A 16,968-nucleotide genomic window follows, 5' to 3' on the forward strand; every position below is an offset into this window, starting at 1 on the left:
CGCCTCATATGCCGGCCTCCCCTGGGCAGCGTCCCATCTCCCATGGGGAGAACAGGGGAACAGCTGGGACACCACCTGTTCCTGGGAGCTTCCTTTGGGCCACTGCCGCACTTCCCTCAAGTTTCACAGTCGGATTCCTCAGTCTCTAATCAGCTTCCTGAGCACCCGTCTGCTCCTGGCCTCCTTAGCCTGGGCCCGGCACAGGTTTGCATGGGAAGGTTGCTGCCTTGGGTCTCGATGTAACTAAATCACAGCTCGAGTGTTAATTTCCTTTTTAGATTTTTATCTACGTATTTGCACCTTTACTGTCCCCAACTTCCAATGGCACATTCCTATGAGTAGGTCTGTGCTCTCCGGACTCTTACATCACATGCCACAGTTGGAAAAGCTTCACAAACAAATTCATACACAGAATGCCCTAGTGCTCCACAAAGGAAATAATGGACACAGATTAGAGATACAGGTGAAATTTAGGCCAGGAAGATGAGTTTTCAGTGCATAAATTTTTTTGTCTTTAAAATATTAATGATATTGTAGCACTCACCTGAAGGAAAAAGATACTATTAGCCTGTAAGTTAATTTTCAAATCTGCGAACATCTCATGGCTTTTCTAAACCTGTGTTACTGATGAGAAGGGAAGGTAAAAAGAATTAAGATGTGTTATTTGCACGTGCCGACTCCCCACACTGCATGCAATCATTATGTACCACAAACACGTACTAATAAAATTACTTAAAAAAGGTAAATGGATGCATGCGCATACACACAAACACACACAGTAACTGTGCATCTTAAACAATTACTTTCTTTGGCTCTCAAGTTGCTTTCCAGAGACAGCATCAAGCTTCATGCCTAAGCTTTAAGGCATAAAAGCTATAAAGCCTTTGCTACCAGAGCTCTTGGTTAATGTCTAAATTCAGTGCCACTCTGATTTTGTTGCCTGTTTTATACAAAATTCAAGACAATCTCCAAAATGATGGATTTTCTGGACACAAAAGCATACAATTTACAGAAGCATGAGAAGTCTTGAAATATATCATCAATTTACAAATAAGCCCATCCTCTATTCTGCATTCCTCAGCCCACTTTCTCTGGGTCAAAAACAGGCATCGTTCACCAAGAGACATTTCGATAATGTGTGACCCCACCAGAAATATGTGTGCTTAGATGTTCAGAGAAAGGAGGAAAAGATCCTAAGATCTTCAGGAAAATTAATTTTAGGAAGGAATGGAAGTAGATTAAACAATATCACATGATTGTCCTGTCATTTAAATACACAGCAGAGATAAACTCTAATAAAAGAAAGTCAGCGACCTCCTAAGATTATTCTGTGGGAAAGTCCACAGTGCTCTGAAATTCCCATTTGTCTTTCTTTTAACGTTGCTGGCCTGTGTCACAAGCGAAAGTAACCCCCTCGTTTACAAAGCCAAACATTAACTTTAGGCTTATAATCTCTAGACTTCATATTTTATCTAGAAAGATATTAATGCTCTTATCATCTTAAAAAAAACTTTCATTAGCTATGAGAGCAGAAGCAGCACACAACAAAGACCCTAGAAATTCTGAAGTTGCAGCTATGAGTCAAGAATGAAAAATCATTTCACTGCTGCTGCCCCTTATTTGGTCCTTCTTCGTGAGACAAAAGGACAGAAAACAGAGAAAGAAAGAAAAGAGGCCTTTACTGTGGGCACTAGTGGGCTGAGGAAGAGATGCAAGCACCATCTGAGGGAAACAGAAAAAAACTACTGGTGCTTTTATTTGGTTTTGACAGGAGGTGGAATAAAGGGGTGGGCAGAATGACGTATTGACAGCTGATTGGGGGAGTGTGGGCACCCGCGAAAGGCTGAAGGTTCCACTTTTAGGTCTGTGGGAAGAAGGCAGAAGGCAGGGCTGAAGGTCCAGCACCATGCTGACTCAGGAGAAAACCCATCACCCAATGTACACATTAACTCTCTTACCTAAAACACCAGTATCAAGGGAAGGGTCACAATAAACAAACAAAATACTTTCAAAAACACCCCAAAATAAAATACAAGTGAGCACAAGTCTTACTGGTGACAACTAAGATAAAGTCTGAAAGGGCACCTTTCGGCATAAAAAAGAACCCCAGCTTTTCCTATTGTTCATACACTGCAGTTCATGATGAACACCAATGTATACTTGGAAAAATCCAAAACAGGGAAAAGATGTCATAGGCACCAAAATGTTAGGGCTTTTTTGCTTGGCAAATGTAGTTAAAATGTTAAAATTCTCTAGGAAAATTAATTCCATGGCCAGATCTACCTTTCAGCGCATCAGGTGGCCCCCATCTGGGGCTTGCTTCCTGCTGGTCCCCACCCTGCTGGCCCTGCAGGGATGCCTTAGCACAGGCAACTCCGAATTTTTATCTGATCCTTCTCAGACACAGACACCCTGCATGGGGTGCAGTCACAGCCTCAGATCCCAGGCAAACACATCCCTCCATGTGGGCTCTTCATGTGACCTCCCACTACCCAATTCCCTAAGTCTCTGGCTTTCCTATGCATGAAAGGGGCAACCTCATGGGTCCTACCCACGAGCATCATGGGAGCTCAGATACAAACTACCTGGTCCAGTGCCTGGCACCCAGTGGGTACTCAGTCTGATTCTTTAAGTCAGGAGACACAAGCAGATAGCAGGATCACTAACTTGTGCAACCAAACCCACTTAGGTCTTTGCTGTGTGTGTTCTGGTCTCCCTTCCCAGACCAAAAAAAAAAAGTCTCTTCACTAATGCAGTCATTTTAAAATCAAATCTTTCAACAGCACACTGTAGCATGAAGGACCAATCACTGGTTGCTAGGAGTGAAGGGTATAACTAGGGATAGCAGGAGGGAATATGGAGGGGGGCTGTCCTGGAGCCTCATTTCAGGAGGGTTATTTATCTCAGTGCATTAGTCAAAACTCACCTGCTGGCTGTATCAAGAGGGGACTTCCCTGTGTATTAATTAAAAGTGCTTTTTAATTGTTAAAAAAGCCAATCTTTCCTAACTAGAGAATAAAGCAAAATGGACAAATGAATTTTATGACCAAGATATTATAGCATATAATTAGCTATATTAAAATCAACTTATTAATTATACTATACTGTCTATAATTGTCACATTCAATTCTAAATCAGCACTGATTCATTCAAGCACAAAATGTAAACAGTGTAAAATTTTTTAAAAAATGAGATTCTGGTTTTCTATAATAAAAGCAGGAAAAGACTCAAAATATCAGTGGTGTTGCCCAACTTCTGGCAAAAGGGAGTTATATGACATTTCTGCCTGGCTAAATCCCTACTTTGCTACCTAATAAGCAGGTTTCCAAGTTGCACAAATTATTGTCTTTAACTTTTAAAATGTAATAAATAAATAGTAGACTTTGATGTTAAAAAATTAAAACAGCTTAAAGTGACTCATGTATATATCAAGAAATAATCATCTACCAGGCACAGTGATCACACCTACAATCCCAGCTACTCCAGAGCTGAGGCTGCAGGATTACACATTTGAGGCCAGTGTAATATAACAAGACTCTAGGGAGAGACAGAGAGCAAGAGACACAGAGACACAGATACAGACAGAGACAGAAAGGAGAGAAGAAGGGTAGGAACAGGGACAGAAAGCTGTGTGGCAAAACAGGTACATTTCCACTTAAAAAGCCAATACATACATTACTTCCTTTTTTTTTGTTTTTCCTTAAACAGTGCTAGAGATTGAACCCAAGGCCTTGTGTGTATATATGTTCTACAACTAAGTAACATCCCCACTCCACATTTTATATTATAAAAAAGCCACAATGTCTCATTCATCAGCAATGAATTCATGAAATACACAGTATCAAAATCCCAACACAAACATGGTTTATCACTGTCATCCTTTTCTTCTTTAATTCAAATAAGCTTGAAAACAAAGCAAAGAGAAAACAAAAATATTGAAAATGAAAACAATCTTAGTGACTACCAACTGGAAAACAAAGCAGGATGGAATACTATTCAACAATTAAAACGTAACGGCTGTTTGTATAACAAAGTACATCTCAAAACAGTAATGATGCGTGAAATGAGCCAGACTCAACACCACAAAAACCTCATGTGCCACAAGACTCCTTGTTGATAAAAACCTAGAAAAGCAAACTTTGCAACAGTGATCAACTAGTGATCAACCAGTGACCTCACAAAGAGCAGCAGGAGGACTGTAAAGGAGGGTAGTGCACTCGTTCCTTATCTGGATTGTGCTGATCTCTCTGGGGTGTACAGTGAAACTGTCAAGTTGTGTATTTTAAAACATATATCTTATTGTGTCACAACTGTATTTTAAGAAGGCTGGTTTTTGATATTTTTAAAAATTAAAACAAAAACCAAAATGCATACACTAACAAAATCTTAATAACCCCAAAATTTAAACATAAAATAATTATCACACCAACTATACAAATAAAGGAACTGAAATAAGAAAGGGTTAGGTAATCTATAGAAGGTCACGCAGCTCGTAAGCAGAAAAGGTAGGTCTGAAGCCAGGACTTTTAGCTGCAGAATTCATTTCTTTATATACCCTGCGCTGCTGGCCACCCTCAACACAGAATGAACGCTCAGCGTGTAAAAATCCAAAGCAATCGTACTGCCATGTACACTACGCTTCTTTCTCATATTCACAGAATGCACACATACACATTCACTGTGGATCCGAAACAGTCACAGGAGTATAAACAAAACAGCAACCTTCTTTCTTCTTTTCCCTATTAATAGACAAGGGAAAAGGGACAGAAAGCATGAACACCTTGCTTAGGGCACAAAAAAATGGCAATTTGACCCGCTACTAAGAAGCCAGCTCACCACATCTGGAGCACAGTTTGGTTTTTTGTTTTTTTTTTTTAATCAGTACCAGGGATTGAACTCACGACTGCCTGCTTGCATGGCAGGAGCTTACACCGCTGAGCTAAATCTCCAGCCCCAAGCACAGCTCTCTTTCATGCTTTCACAAACCGCATTATTTTAAATAAAATCACCAAGTAGAGGGAAAAACTGCTCCTTAATTCTATGCAGAATCAATTTCTGCTGATAATTGAGCGGAGTCCACTTTAAAAGCTCCCCAGGCGACCTGCACATGTGTAAAAGGTTGAGTACACCTGATGGAGACGCTTCAGTAAGTAAGATAGTAAACCCTATCTGGTTTTTGTTTTTTGTCTTCCAGGAACTGGAGATCGAACTCATGACCTCGCACTTGCAAGGCAGGCGCTTACCACTGAACTAAATCCCCGGGCTGACAATAAAAAGCAACGTTCCACACAAAGCTTTGATAAACCTTGGTCCAAGGTTTTCAAATCAGAACTGAGTTGTCCAACTGCAGATTTTTAATTTATAACAAATTAAAATTTAAAATATCCATACAGGAGATAAGAAAGCAAGAAACACACAACGCTTTCCTCTTTTAATAACATACTAGTGGCAAACTGGATGCGAAGACTTCAAGAAAAAGCTCTATATTTTGAAAGTTATCAGTTACATCAATGCGTAGCGGACCAACAAAAACTCTTGTCAACATTTTGGCATTCGGCTACATTGGTGTCATGACCTAAACTCTGGCCTAAAATCAGAAAAATATGCCAAAAATAACTATCTTAAACAATTAGCTGATAATACACTGAATCTGGGTAAGCAGCCCAGGTGGGAAAAATGCAGGCGATTTCATTTACCTCACATCCTGTACTGCATCAGCAGTTTTTGAATTTTAAGGTGCACTTTTTGGAGAAGATTCCCAGATCTAAGTAGGGGCCTGACCTGGCGGGAGATGAACCATACTTTTAGCAGCAAGGACCTAACCTGAATCCTAATTGCAACACTGACCTACAAGCAGAGGGTCCAAACAGTAGCTATCAACCTAATTCATTCCTAGATAAGGAAAAAAATGAGGGGTTAGAGGAAAAGCGAAGTAAAATACTGGTTTATATAGTCCAATAATGCTAAGAACTACAAAAACTGTGCTCCTGGTCACAAATACTGGGAGATGTTGGGTGATAGAACCAGGCCTCTAAGTTGTATTAGTCTACTGCTACATTTTAATGGTCTAAAGCAAGCATTTAGTAAGTGCATTAATGGATGAATGAAGGGGAAGTATACACAAACGTAATCTGTATTTACATCACGCTCCAAAGTTATTTGGGAAGAGGACTGAGTGTGGCCAGATGGACGCGGGCGGCCACAATTTCACACCAGTAACTGGTCCATCCATTAGGCTCCATTTTGTCTTACAAAAAAAAAAATCTTTTTTGTTATTTTCCTCTTTTTAAAACCCAGGCCTCTCACACATCCTGTTAGGTAACAAAGTCTCAGTTCTTCGAAAATAATGAAGAGAGGCTGAAACACAGGGAGGATTCGGAAAATTCTGAAAAAAAAACCAAAGCCAAAAAAACGGGAGTGGGCAAACACTCAGATTCGGTGAAGACTAATTTAGGTCGCCAGAAGTTCCACGTCTTACCTATGATGGAGGCGGGGTTTGGGTTCGGGCTTTGTATGTTTTGTTAGTCTCCAAGGTCACTGGTGGAGAAGTGCCCAGGTGTGGACACTCACTCCACAGAGCGTGCAAACTACCCAGGCAAGTCGCAGACTCAGAATTCGTATTTCGGGCCACTTCCCCTTTCCCAGGGTACCCCACGCGACTGGGCGCTCAGCCACAACTCAACACAAAACGACCTCGATAGCTTCGCTTTGTCTTGAAGCCGAAGCCAGGACTTAAGATGGCGGCAAATAACCAGTTCGTTGCATGGATAAAAGCGAGCACTCTGCCCTAAATAAAAATGTCCTCCACTAACCACATTATGACTTCCAAGGCGCGACCACCACAAAAATGGCAGCACAGGCTGTTTGGAGCCTGCGAAAGCAACGAACGTGATTGGTAGGTGATGAATTACGGTTATGCCAGTGCGATGTAATAGTAATGTAGAGGAAAAAAACCCGCAGAATCACTGCGGCTTGATACCCGAAAATTCAAAGCTCAAGAGAGGAAAATATTTTCCACACGGACAATGAGAAGAGAAAGTTTAGTTACAAATACCCATTTTAAACATAACTTCCTATCTTATTCTTTGGACTGATTCAGGAGAGTAAAATTTTTTCTTTGCCTCGGAAAACACAGTAGATAACCCGGAAATCTGGTGAAGGACACGGCTCAATAACTCCTGACCTCGCTGTAACCCTCGATTCCAAGGACTGAGGGCGGAAGTCAGCAACAAGGCAACCAACTCTCACTGCGCATGTCCGACCTCAACCCGATCCGGGGAGGTTGAGAGAGTCCTGCACGTGTTTCCTTGTTTTCCAGGCAGCTGCCTAGAGAGGCGGGGTTTGCCGCCGAGGAAGACTCTAGCGCTTTGTGAATGGTCAGTCAGAGAGCACGTAGCGCCAAGACCAGTTGATTAGTTTTTATTCATTAAATAAATACCTGTGAAGTTTGCATCAAAAGGCAATTCTGTGCCATTTTTATGTGTTATTTACATTTCAAATGTTACTTAAATTTTATAGTTTCGCCAGTCCGAGATTCACGCTGCGTAAATCCCCCCATTCTTTCCAGTTGCTACCCCCACCCTGGCTTGAGTAGAATCAAAAACCCGGAGAAGAGGGATAGGAGCGGGCCCAGAACCCGCCGCTCCCCTGCGCATGCGCCATTTCGGCGCGCGCGGCGGTAGTCGCCGGTTCTTCTGTTTCGGCGCGGCGTCACGTTGGCCCCCGGCGCGTGCTGACTGCGGCAGCGTCCCAGGGAGGCGCGGCGTTGTGGGCAGGTGAGGAGGCCGGAGCCTCGAGTGGAAACGCTGACCTTGCGGCCGAAGTGGGGGGCTTGTAGGTTGCTAACGCCTGCAGACGTCGCCCGTGTGCTGGAGCACTGGCTTCGGGGATCCATGACGGCCAGGGCGGAGCCGAGCGGCCTGGAGCGGCAGGGAGGAGGAGCCGGGGCAACCGGGCGCTCCCCGGCCCGCCTTCCCTCCCGGCCCCGGGCCCTTGTCCGTGTCAAGGGGTTGATGGGGTGCGCGGTGGTTCCGGGGCCGCCTGCGGGGTAGGGATGAGGGGGCTGCCGCTCGCCTGCAGCGGGCTCGGAATTCGGAGCCTCCGACTGTCCCGAGGAAATCCATTCGTGTCCGAGGCGGACAGACCTAAGGTCGTGTGCATCGTCCGCTGTGGACCCACGCCGACCCTGTCAATCATTAACGTCGTCAGTGGGTGCTTGAAACACTACTCGGCCGTGACCAAGTTTCTGGTGGCTAGGGGGTAGGTCAACACATCACAGGTCCCTAGAGTGACCGGGTAGGTTTCCCTGGGAGGCCGTCCCCGAGATTTGTGGGCAGAAGATTTATTAGGACATTTTGGATCTTTAGTAAGACAAGCTTGCTAGGAGTTTTTACGGTGGAAAATTAATTAGAAAATGTGTGTTTTTACAAATGACAATAGGAACTTGAAGGTGTTACTGTCCCATAGCTACAATGTCCCCTGGCCGAAAATTCATAGCTCAAGAGTGGAAAATATTTTCCACGCAGATAGTGAGAAATTTTAGTTAATTGCCATTTTAAACATGATTGTATTGGGGCGTACCTTTATGACATTCCTAGTTTTGTAAGAATAACCAAATGTGAGAATGTTAGATAATAATCTGTAATGGAATTGATCAAGTAGGAGTCTAGAGAAGCTTGTTTTTTTCTTTTTTCTTTTTTCTTTTTTGCTACCTGGGATCGAACTCACAATCTTGCGCTTGCCTGGTGAACGCTAACCCCGCTGAGCTAAATCCCCCAAGAAGCTTGTTTTTATATGTGATTTACATTGAGGTCTTACACCACTGTACTAAAAACTATGAATATATATATATATATATATATATATATAGATAGGTATGATAGTCTTCATAAAGGGGTTCTTTATTACAGATTATTAAATTGAGGCAGGAAAAAAGTGATTTGTTCAGTCATAATTAAATTGTGATATAAGAATTCCTGTCATTTCATAAAGCCTTTGCTCTTAAGTAACCCCTTTGAACATGCAGATCAAGTCTATCATATGAGGACTGTCAGCGTGTGATCATTTGATAGCTGTAGTTTTATTATCAGAAACATAAGCTTAATTAAACACACTGTCTGCTGCTTTGCTCTTTTAGTTTTCTCGTTTCTTTTATAATTAGCTTACCTGACTCTCATGCTTGGTTCGCAACTGCCCTGTAACATCCTAGATTCTGATTACAGGTTCAGCCCCCTCTCCCAATTAAAATAGCCTGAAAAGCACACGTACTCTTTCTTGAAAATTTGGGTATTTTATAACTAACTCACTGAAACTGCACAGAAGAAACAGGCCTCTTATGGGACCACTTCCCTTCATCTGAGCATTTATTCCAGCCCTCTTTCCTGCTAATTGATGCCAGTAAGAGTTTTTATTTTGTTTTTCAGATAATAATGATAATTACAATCACTAGTCGCTGGCTGAGTGCCAAGTGTTGTAATTGTTCAACCACCTTGTTAAATGGAAGTTACTGTTCTCCTTTTGCAAAGGATGGAACTGAGGAATAATGAGATTAAGTGGTTCATTGGGGCCCTGTGTTCAGCTGTCAAGTGATAAGGTGGAGACGCAAAGCCCAGGTAATAGGATCCATTCCCTTAGTACATGGCAGTCCATTTTACTAAAATGTATTTCATTATACTTTGTGAAAACTGGCAGGCAGGAACTGGATCCCAATCATTTTATGCTGTATTAAGAAAGTCAAAAATGTCACTAAAGGCTTCTGAGCAAAATAGAAACAACCAAATATGTTTGTTTTGCAAGATGTCTATTTTCAAAGTTTAGAGAATAAATTACAGTAGACTGGAGCAGTGATTCTCAAACATTGGGTGCAGAAGTACCTAGAAAATTTGTGAAAACACAGATTATATGATACCACTTCAGAGTTCCTGATTCAGTAGGTCAGGGCAGCCTGAGAACCTAGATTTTACTTAAGTTCCTAGATGACAGTTCACGTGATTATTGAGGAAACTACACGTGGAAAAGCGCTGACTTTCTAAGCAGGAAGGTTGAGGGTCACAAGGGTCTGGTGTATGGCCATGGCAAAGGTCAAGTGACAGAATGTTATGAAAAAGGAGTGAGGAAAAGGGCTGAATTCACATATCCACATTTTACTTATGTATTTATTAACCAAAACAGGAAATCCAGGTGGAACAGACATTTAGGGAGCCAACAGGGTTTGTTGTATGTGTGATCCTTTTAGACTATTTGGTGATAGTTAAAGGTTAGCAGTAGCAGTTTGATCTAAGTACGAGATGAAATGGCAAAAGCTGTTTGTGGGTGCTTACTACAAACTGTATGTGAATGAGACCATGGAGTCAACCAAAGACAGATCTCCGATAGGAAAGAATAGGTGAGTGGAAACCAAAGGGTCATTAAAGGCAGCTGAGGAGAAATAGTTTCAAAAATATATCAGAATGATTCAGAGAGATTAAGTGAGGGAATGGGACTGGGATTATTAACAGTTTGGAGCTCAAATAACCCAACAAGACATAGTCACCAGGCTTGTCACTTGGTCAGATATTTAGGAGGTGGTGGAAACTCTTAAGAAATGGGGCCTAGTGGAAGGAAGCCTGCTTACCAAAGTGTGCCCCCAAAGAGGATATTGGGACCTGAGCTGCTTCCTCTCCATCTCGTCTACTTCCTGCCCTCCATGAGGTGAGCAGACATGGTAGAGCACATGCTGCCACCTTGGTGGACTGCTTTAGGCCCAGATGGATGGGGTCAGTCAACCATAAACTGAAATTGTGAGCCAAAATAACACCATTCATCCTTTGATGTCGTTTATCACAGGTATTTTGCCCCAGCTATGGAGAATGAACTGAAACTGATCTTTGTAATCAGAGTAGTTTTTGTAGAAAACAGAAAGAAAGCAGATTATTTGGGTTTGAAGAGGGAATTAGAAGTGATTCTTGAAAAACATACATTATATAAATCAAATGAGATTCACTAGTACATGCAAGAGAGGCTGGCAAAGGTAGTTGCTTTTGGGGATTTATTTTTTGTTCTTTTCAATAAACAAAATGATCCTGGTTATGCAAGGAGGAAGATCTTTTAAAGCAGGAGGGTAGGCAGTAGAAGAGGAGGTGCTGTCATTAGAACCCTGAAAACACTGATGAATGGGACTGGGGCACTGGGGCATAGATAACAAGAGCGCTAATTCCTCCTCTTAGACAGGCTTGGGTGGGTTGTTTAAGATGGAGAATTAAGAAAATCTGTTTTTTTACAAATGGGAATGGGAAATTGAAGGTGTTACTGTCCCATAAGCTGTAATGACTGGCCAATAGGTTATCTACAGAAATGAATGTGGAGAATGTAAAATGAGAGATAGAAATTGGTCTTATAGAGAGATTCAGAGTAGATCAGGAGCACATAAAATCATATAACATTAAGATCCCAATCAACTGGACATTTGATCTGGAACAGTCTGGTTATCAGCATGATGTCCATTCCCTTCTCCCTGACCAGCACCAACATGAGGTGGCAGCCAGGTTGTAAAATCAGTAGAAAGAGATGAGAATTCTGAGACAACTCTATAAAAAATTATAGCCTTTCTGGTAAGCTCAGCCTGCCAGTAGTCTGATTGTCATTTCTCAGTAGTCATTAATCAATCAGATCACTTCATATATTTGACTGCCTACAGTTAGTGAAGCTCCCAAATAAAAGTTGTCATTTCTTTCCATGTAATATTTATTTTTAATTATAAACACACTGAATTTGCAGTAAGGATGAGGGGAATAGAGAAATCCATTGAGTACTTCTGTGTGTCTGAACCTTCACTATTCTGACTAGATCCATTCCTGACCTGCTGAGCCTGGGCAGCCTGGCTGCTAGACGTGGATCAGGCTGACCATGAATGGTCAGAGGTAGGTTTTTTGCAACATGAAAGCTGTAGAACTCAGGTATGATGTATTGTTCCATGAAGAGTATGCATATGACATTTTGGAACATATGGCAAAGCTGCCATTATTTTAGCTGGTACATACAGAAAAGGAAAAAAAAGATAAGGAAAACTGTTCTGTGCCATGCTACTCTGTTGGGTATCACAAAGTCAGTATGATTATTTTTTTAAGAAAACAAATCTAAAAACTACGCATTAATGGGTTATTATGTAATGTTTTTGTGTGAATATACGTTATGTCATGTTTAAAGCGTGTTAAACTTATCTCCCTTCTCAAACATTTATCATTTTATTATGGTGAAAACTTTTAAGTCCTTTTTTGAGGTCCTTTTTAATATGTTCACAGAAATGCCAAAATATGAACTATTGCACAAATATTCCTTGTTTGGCAACCCTACCTGGTACCTTGGTTACTTTTCTCTCATTTCTGGCACAAAGTACCCAACATTCAAAATAGGAAGGAAAGGTTTATTTAGCTTGATATTTGTGGAGGTTTCAGTCCATAGTCAGCTGGCTCCCAGGCAGGAGCAACACTTCAAGGCAGCAACCAGCAAAAGCAGCAGGAGCAAAAGAGGGGAGAATAAACCTCTGTTCCTCCCTGATATTCTATACATGCCACTCCCTGCCCCTTAGGGCAGAGTCAACACTCATAAAATCTATGCCCTCCTCTTGCCCAGGATGAGGATATTTACAAAATAAGGATCCTAGCTCCCTGCTGAGTCTCTTAGTTAAACTTCTCAAGTTGACACAGTTTTATTAACTATAATTCCTGGTTAGTGACTGATGAACTTAGGACTGAGGGGCACTGTTCTGATTTATGACCTATCTTTTTATGCAGTTCTGTACATACTGTTTATAGTGCTTCAATGTCTTTTTGTATAGCACACTTTGTTTATACAGTACTTTAATTTTTGCTGATTATTTTGTACAGTGCAGTACTATAATTTTATATTCTATTGTGCATTACAGTACTACACATAAGAGTTACGCAAATAAAAGCAAAGTTACCAAGTTGGAATTGCCTTTGACCATTTCTTTGTTCTGAGTATTGTAATGTACATACTATGTATAAGTCCTCATTTAATGACTTAGATGCAGGAACAGAGCTGAGTTGAAGTGAGGAATGTCTGCATTGAAAATCAAAGATAAAACCAACTATTTATAACATAGATGATTGAAACTCAGAATGAGAGATTCACAGAAACCTAAACCCAAAATTGCATCATAAAAGAACATGAATTATAAAATTCTGTAGACACTGGGAATGGTGGTGCGTATCTATAATCCCAGCACTCAGGAGACTGAGGCAGAAGGACTGCCACAAGTTCAAGGCTAGCCTGAGCTGTTTACATAACTGAACTATACAAGGAGACCCTGTCTCAAGACCTGCCTAGCAAACATGAAATCCCTGGTATGATCCCTGCTATCAAAGAAGAAAAAGAACAAAAACATTTCAGTAAACTTTATCAAATATCATAATCAAAATCAAGTTCACATAAAGGATTCTTCATAGTTGCATTAGCACAGCATAATCAAATATACAGTGAATGCATAAAAATAAATGTATTAGTGTTAAAGACACGTTAATCTTCCTGAATATACCCTCCCTTCGGACACAGACACATTTACATCATTGTTCTAATTTTTTTTTATACTGGGTATCAAACTCGACCTCATACTTGCCAAGCAGGCACTTACACCACTGAGCTAAATCCCCAGCTTGTTCTAATTTCTGAAACAGTTCTTGCAATTCACTTTCATATGTGTCTTTTTGTGGCTGCTTTCATGTCCCAAATTGATTCAAAATGTTTACAGCAGTTTCTGTTCAATTAAAATTATGGTCTGTGCTCATCCACCTCATTGACCAGATATGTGGCACTGGGTGGCTTCTGGCTCTTCCCCGAAGTCTTAAGTGACAATGATAGGTAAATATTTTGAATTGATTCTGGACATCTGGGCAGCCATGACAGTGCAACTGAAGACACAAAAGAATACGGCCAGAACTCCAAGGAAGTGCAAGAAGGATGAGATGGGGGTGGTGGTGGGATATTTTGAGGGAAATAAATGGTAATATGTCTTTCATTGCAATAGTTTTCTTCCAAAATTCACTGTATTTTTAAAACTCCTCTCACAAACATTTTGTGGAAGTTTTAAAAACACAACTAATTTTTCAGATTCAAATATTTTGCCCAAAAAACTAGCAGATGGCATCCAGTAAGCAAGATCAATTATGTATGGAATAGTGCCTGCATCTTGGTGGTGGTAAGCCTAATTTTGTATTAAGGAATATAAAACTACATGAATTCTACATGACATTGTATGATATAAAAGGAAGGGGGCTGGGGATTTAGCTCAGCGGCATAAGTACCTGCCTTGCAAGCAGGCAGTCGTGAGTTCAATCCCCAGTACCGGAAAAAAGAAAAAAAAAAAAAAAAAAGAATAGCCCTGATGTCTAGTGCTTAGCTGTTTGGGCTTTTCTCGAAGCATAATTTGCCTTTTTGCCCATCTCCATCTCAGTACTGCCACTAAGAAGCCTTCAATTAACTTGGAATATAACGAATTCCTGAAAGCCTGTCCCAGGACTATGGTGGAGATTGGGGAGAGTAATCTCTAATGCAAGTTGGGAAGTCAGTAAGTTGTCCTAGACACAGACATGAGTTAAGTTTAAAGAATTTGTGATCTAGAGAATCTTCATGTTTTCCGTCTTTAACCTTTATGCTTATAGCTATTGAAAAAGATTGCCTTTCTAATGAGGTAGAGATATAGCAGCTGTTCATTACTGTGCCATTTAAAACTCAGGAAAATTGAGAAAGTATTAAAATTTTATGTCCCAAGTATGCTTTATTGTATAGGTTTGAAAGCTCCACGAGAATGCATCTACAAAGTCAGTAATAGATTACCTGTCTAGTGTGTCAAATAGGAAATTTTAAAATCCGAGCATTGAACCTTACTTAGAAAGTCCAATGTGCCTGTCCCTGCACAATTGATCTATGTGAGCAACAGAACATACAACTAGAAAGCTTTTAAATAGAAGCAGAGTAGGTTAAAGTTAAGGCCAATGACATCTTAAAAGTGCAAGCTTCACCTGCTGCATGGAAAAGGCCTATTTTGTGTGCAATGTGATACTGTTTTTATGGAGATTAAATGGGAAGGCTCAAAAAATACTTTGTAAAATAAAAAGCCCTATCATCCTGATCCTAATCATTTTCCAAGCCCCTCAGAGAACAACGGAATAATCTGTCACAAAATAGTCACTTGCTCTCTGGCCTCCACTTGCCAAATCAATATATGAGATATGGAGAAACTGAGGAATCTGAAACATAAAGGTCTATAGTAAATATTAAAGCAATTAATAGTCCATTTCGCTAACCAGAAAGTACTGTACTGGGCCGCAGTGATGTTTGGCAAATAATGAGTTTTGAGCCAAAATGAATCTAGGTTTAACTAAATCTAGAAAAGATGCACAGATCTTAAAGTTACCTTAGTGAAGAGTAGATTGTTATTACATAAAATAGAAGGTCTCTCTTTAACTCCCACAATTCAGAAAATTCATTAAATATACAGTTAGCGCTGTTCTAAGACCCCATTTTTACTCTCTCAAGACTCAGAGCATGCTGCCTTGCGTGCTGTGAACTACATACAGAGCCAGTACACCACTTTCCTAGATTTGCTGGTGTAGGTTGTGGTTTTAAGATCTGCGTTGTTGGGTAACTTTGCATGACAACATGACAGTGACAAAATACCTGAGATAAATCAATTTGTAAGGAGGAAAGGTTTACACTGGCTGATAGTTTGGAGGATTCTGTCCATTGGTGACCTGTTGCTTTTGCCTGTGGCAGCATGGTGGGAGCTCATAGCAGAGGACATTGTTTACCTCACGACATCCAAGAAAAAGTCCACTATTTTCCCCATTTATGTTACTGTACCCTAAAATCTCTAGAGCTCTAAAGCTATTTGAACAGGAAATTTAATCATGTTGCAGTTATTTATTGTTATAATCTAAGGCCCCCTAACTATCGTGACAAGTCTGTTCTGTATAAGCCCACCTGCTGCTAACCCTAACCCTAACCCTCCCCTTCTCCCTTTACATCTAACTAGGTTAGATTGTAATAGCTTCATTTGTATCATAGCAATACCTGTGTGTTCCTTTTCCCTCTGGGTAAAGGATTGATATGTTAATCAATGTTCTCCTCTGTAAAGAATTGTAAAATCTTACCTAATTGATATTTTAACATTGTTGCCCTCTACAAATAACAGTTGTAAAAGGTGCTAAAGTAAGGTAACTAAGGTTGTTAATTGCTGTTAGACTTCTCTGTTCTTTGCTAAGAAAAACAAGATTTCTTCTTATCTAAACTTGCTTGTGTGCAGGGAAACTTGCAATTGCTGTTTCTGCTTTGTAGTGCTTCACACCTCCATCCCCTTCCTTACATTGTGTGACCAGCAGCTGTTTGTGGATTTACAAGATAAAAGACCTGGCTTTTAGCTGTCAGGTAGCAGTCTCCAAATTGGCTCCCGGAGACTCGTCACCAGGCCTGGAAATAAAGCCTTTGCTTCCCAAATTTTAATTTCTTGCTTCCTTGGATTTTATACCAGAAGCCGAGTTACCACATTTATGATTGATTTCTACCAAAAACAGAACATAAGCATGTAATAAAAAGTACAATTTGAGGGCAACCCACCCGGGACTCCTTGTCTCTCTCTCGGGCAGAAGCTTTCTTTCTCTCAATAAATATTCCTACGCTTAACCTTCATTGTTCCTAAAATTGATTCTTCAATTTTAGAAACTATGACCTCCTTCCAGAAATACAGTAGGTCGGGAGTTTCATTCCCCTGTATCACAAGGGCCAAATGTTACGTGATTGGTTATGTACATTGAATCATATATTGACAGATAGGCTAGTCTTGAAACAATAGAAACATTCCAGGAACCAGGGGAGGGGACTTTTTTTTTTTTTTTTTTACTGAATGCACATAGGTCAGCCCAAGGTGCCTTAAGCTATAGGCAATTGTTGTGAGGTTGTCAAGGTCAACTGAAT

Source organism: Cavia porcellus, unplaced genomic scaffold (genome assembly GCF_034190915.1).
Source record: "Cavia porcellus strain 051 isolate PalLab524CR breed Dunkin Hartley unplaced genomic scaffold, mCavPor4.1 scaffold_5, whole genome shotgun sequence".
NCBI lineage: Eukaryota > Metazoa > Chordata > Mammalia > Rodentia > Caviidae > Cavia > Cavia porcellus.